The following is a 5,295-nucleotide window of genomic DNA, read 5'->3' on the forward strand; positions in this document are numbered from 1 at the left end:
ATATTAAAAAATATACCACTTTTTTAGGGTTGTTTCTCATGTTGAAAGATATATCCCTCTTACGGGGTTGTTTTCTAATATTGATAAATATACCTGTTACGAGGTTGTTTCTCATATTGACAAATATATCACTCTTTTGGGGTTGTATTCTCATGTTGAAAGATATACCCCTCTTACGGGGTTGTTTTCTAATATTGATAAATATACCCCTCTTATGGGGTTGTTTTCTCATGTTGACAAATATACCACTTTTTTGGGATTGTTTTCTCATCTTGAAAGATATACCACACTTCTGGGGTTATTTTCTAATATTGACAAATATAACCCTCATACGGGGTTGATTTCTGATATTGAATAATATACCACTTTTTTAGGGTTGTTTTCTCATGTTGAAAGATATATCTCGCTTACTGGGTTATTATCTAATTTTGACAAATATACCCCTCTCACGGGGTTGTTTTCTCATATTCACAAATATATCACTTTTGGGTTGTTTACTCATGTTGAAAGATATAGCCCTCTTACGGGATTGTCTTCTCATATTGACAAATATACCCCTCTTACGGGGTTGTTTTCTCATATTGACAAATCTATCCTTCTTACGGGGTTGTTTTCTCATGTAAATATACCGCTTTTTTGTGTTGTTTTTTAATATTTACAAACATACCCCTATTACGGAGTTGTTTTTCAATATTGATAAATATATCTATCTTACGAGGTTGTTTTCTAATATTGATAAATATAATCCTCTTACGGGGTTGTTTTCTCATATTAAAAGATATACCATTTCTTTAGGGTTGCTTTCTAATGTTGAAAGATATATCCTTCTTACGGGGTTGTTTTCTAATATTGATAAATATACCCCTGTTACGGGGTCGTTTTCTCATATTGACAAATATACCACTTTTTTGGTTTGTTTTCTGATGTTCAAATATATACCCCTCTTACGGGGTTATTCACTGATATTGATAAATATACCCCTTTTACGGCGTTGTTTTGTCATATTGACAAATATATCCCTCTTGCGGGGTTATTTTCTTATATTGATAAATATACCCATCTTATTGTGTTGTTTTCTCATATTGACAAATATACCCCTCTTACGATGTTGTTTTATCAGATTGACAAATATACCACTCTTTTGGGGTTGTTTTCTCTTGTTGAAAGATATACCCCTCTTGCGGGGTTGTTTTCTAATATTGACAAATATACCCCTTTTACGGGGTTGTTTTCTCATTTTGACAAATATACCACATTTTTGGGGTTGTTTTCTCATGTTGAAAGATATACGTTTCTTACGGGGTTGTTTTCTAATATTGACAAATATACCCCTCTTACAGGGCTGTTTTCTCATATTGACAAATATACCACTTTTTTGGGGTTGTTTTCTCATGTCGAAAGATATACCTTGCATAAGGGGTTGTTTTCTAATATTGAAAAATATACCCCTCTTACGGGGTTGTTTTCTTATATTGACAAATATACCACTTTTTTTTGTGATGTTTTCTCATGTTAAAAGATATACCCCTGTTACGGAGTTATTTTCTAATATTGACAAATATACTCGTCTTACGGTGTTATTTTCTAATATTGACAAATATAGCCCTCTTACGGGGTTGTTTTCTAATATTGATAAATATACCACTTTTTTGGTGTTGTTTTTTAATATTTACAAACATACCCCTATTACGGAGTTGTTTTCTAATGCTGATAAATATATCTATCTTACGAGGTTGTTTTCTAATATTGATAAATATAATCCTCTTACGGGGTTGTTTTCTCATAATGACAAATATGCCCCTCTTTCGGGGTTGTTTTTTCATATTAAAAGATATACCATTTTTTTAGGGTTGCTTTCTAATGTTGAAAGATATATCCTTCTTACGGGGTTGTTTTCTAATATTGACAAATATACCCCTGTTACGGGGTCGTTTTCTCATATTGACAAATATATCATTTTTTGGGTTGTTTTCTCATGTTGAAAGATATACCCCTCTTACGGGGTTGTTTTCTAATATTAACAAATATACCCCTCTTACGGGGTTGTTTTCTCATGTTGACAAATATACCACTTTTTTGGAATTCTTTTCTCATCTTGAAAGATATACCCCACTTCCGGGGCAATTTTCTAATATTGACAAATATACCCCTATTACGGGGTTGTTTTCGATATTGACAAATGTACCACTTTTTTTTGGGTTGTTTTCACATGTTGAAAGATATATCCCTCTTACAGGGTTGTTTTCTAATACTGACAAATATACCCCTCTTACGGGGATGTTTTCTCGTATTAACAAATATACCACTTTTTTGGGTTTGTTTTCTCATGTTGAAAGATAGAACCCTCGTATGAGGTTGTTTCCTAATATTGAAAAATATGCCCCTCTTACGGTGTTATTTTCTCATATTGATAAATATACCCCACTTACGCGGTTGTTTTCTCCTATTGACAAATATACTACTTTTTTGGGGTTGTTCCTCATGTTGAAAGATATACCTCTCTTATGGGGTTGTTTTCTAATATTGACAAATATACCTCTCTTACGGGGCGGTGTGGTTTTCTATTATTATCAAAAATACCCCTCTTATGGGGTTGTTTTCTCATCTTAACAAATATACTCCTCTTGCGGGGTTGTTTTCTCATATTGACAAATGTACCACTTTTTTGGGGTTATTTTTTCATGTTGAAAGATATACCCTACTTACGAGGTCGTTTTCTAATATTGGCAAACATACCCCTTTTACGGTGTTGTTTTCTCATGTTGACAAATATACCACTTTTTTGAGGTTGTTCTCTCATGGTTAAAGATATACCCCTCGTACGGGGTTGTTTTCCCACGTTGACAAATACACCCCCTTTTATTAGGTTATTTTCTCATGTTGAAAGATATACCGCTCTTACGGGGTTATTTTCTAGTATTGACAAATATAACCCTCTTACGGGATTATTTTCTAATCTTGTCAAATATGCCACTTTTCTTCTTGAAGTTGTTTTCTGTATTGACATAAAATATACTGTTTGCACTTTTCTTGGCCAGGCTCTGTTCCCTGTGCAGCCGCTCTGTGACGATTGCGGGGTTGTTTCCTCATGGTGAAGGTACGTTGTTTTCTCGTATTGACAAATATACCGCCGCAGGTTGTCGCCTGTCAGTTAGAACGCACTACCGGCGGGGGTTTGGTTCTAATATTGCGACGGCCGCCCACGCTGCGGGGTTGTTCTCTAATATTGACAAATATATCCCTCGTACGGGGTTATTTTCTCATATTGACAAATATAACAGTTTTTTGGGGTTGTTTTCTCATGTTGAAAGATATACCCCTCTTACGGGGTTATTTTCTAATATTGACAATTATACCCCACCTACGGGGTTGTTTTCTAATATTGACAATTGTACCCCTCTTACGAGGTTGCTTTCTCATATTGACAAATATACCCCTCTTTTGCGGTTCTTTTCTCATATTAAAAGATAAACCACTTTTTTGGGGTTGTTTTCTCATTTTGAAAGATATTCCGCTCTTACGGTGCTGTGTTCTAATATTGACAAATATACTCCTCTTACGAGTTGTTTTCTCATGTTAAAAAATATATCACATTTTTGGGGTTGTTTTCTTATTGTTGCAAGAAATACACCTCTTATGGGGTTGTCTTCTAATATTGACAAATATACTCCTTTTACGGGGTTGTTTTCTGATATTGACATATATACCCCTCTTACGGGGTTATTATCTCGTATTAAAAATATACCACTTTTTTGGGGTTGTTTTCTAATGTTGAAAGATATACCCCACTTACGGGGTTGTTTTCTAATATTGAAATACTCCTTCTTGCTGACATTCTCTCACATTGGACAAATATTCGGAGGTTGTTTCTCCGCGTTGAAGATATACCTCTCTTACGGGGTTGTTATCTAATATTGACAAATATACCCCTCTTACGGGGTTGTTTTCTAATATTGACAAATATACCACCTTTTTGGGGTTGTCTTCTCATGTTGAAAGATAAACCCCTTACGAGTTGTTTCCCATCTTGACAAATACATCCCTCTTGGGTTCTTTTTTCATGTAAAAATATACCCTTTGTTTTGGGGTTGTTTCTCGTCTTGAAAGATATAATATTGACAAATATACCCCTCTTACGTGGTTGTTTTGTAATATTGACAAATATACCACTTTCTTTGGGTTGTTTTCACATGTTGACAGATATACCCCTTTTACGAGGTTGTTTTCTAATATTGACAAATATAACCCTCTTACGGGTTTGTTTTCTCATATTGATAAATATACGCGGTTGTTTCTGTTGAAGATGGACCCTCTTGCAGATTATTTTTCTATTAAAAATATGCCACACGGGGTTGTCTTCTCATATTGACAAATATACCACTTTTTTGGGGTTGTTTTCTCATGTTGAAAGATATACCGCTTTTACGAGGTTGTTTTCTAATATTGACAAATATACCCATTTTACGGGTTGTTTTCGTATTGACAATATACCTGCTTTTTGGGGGTGTTTTGTTGAAAATATTACCCTTAATAGGTTGTTTTCGTGTTGACAAATATACCCCTCTTACGGGGTTATTCAGCGATATTTGATAAATATACCCCACACCGGTTGTTTTGCTCATATTAATGAAATATACCCCTCTTATGAGGTTATTTTCTTATATTGATAAATATACCCATCTTATTGAGTTGTTTTCTCATATTGACGAATATACCCCTCTTACGAGGTTGTTTTATCAGATTGACAAATATACCACTCTTTTGGGGTTGTTTTCTTTTGTTGAAAGATATACCCTCTTTGAGGGTTGTTTTCTAATATTGACAAATATATACCCTTTACTGGTTGGTTTTCTCATTTTGACAAATATACCACATTTTTGGGGTTGTTTTCTCATGTTGAAAGATATCGTTTCTTGCGGGGTTGTTTTCTAATATTGACAAATATACCCCTCTTACAATTTGTTTTCTCCTTATTGACAAATATACCACTTTTTGGGGTTGTTTTCTCATGTCGAAGATATACCTCGCATAGGGGGTTGTTTTCTAATATTGAAAAATATACCCCTTTTACGGGGTTGTTTTCTTATATTGACAAATATACCACTTTTTTTGTGATGTTTTCTCATGTTAAAAGATATACCCCTCTTACGGAGTTGTTTTCTAATATTGACAAATATACTCGTCTTACGGTGTTGTTTTCTAATATTGACAAATATACCCTCTTCTGAGGTTGTTTTCCTCGTATTGACAAATATACCACTTTTTGGTTGTTTTCTCATATTGGAAAGATACTGA

The sequence above is a fragment of the Ricinus communis genome, chromosome 4 (assembly GCF_019578655.1).
Source record: "Ricinus communis isolate WT05 ecotype wild-type chromosome 4, ASM1957865v1, whole genome shotgun sequence".
In the NCBI taxonomy this organism is placed as follows: Eukaryota; Viridiplantae; Streptophyta; class Magnoliopsida; order Malpighiales; family Euphorbiaceae; genus Ricinus; species Ricinus communis.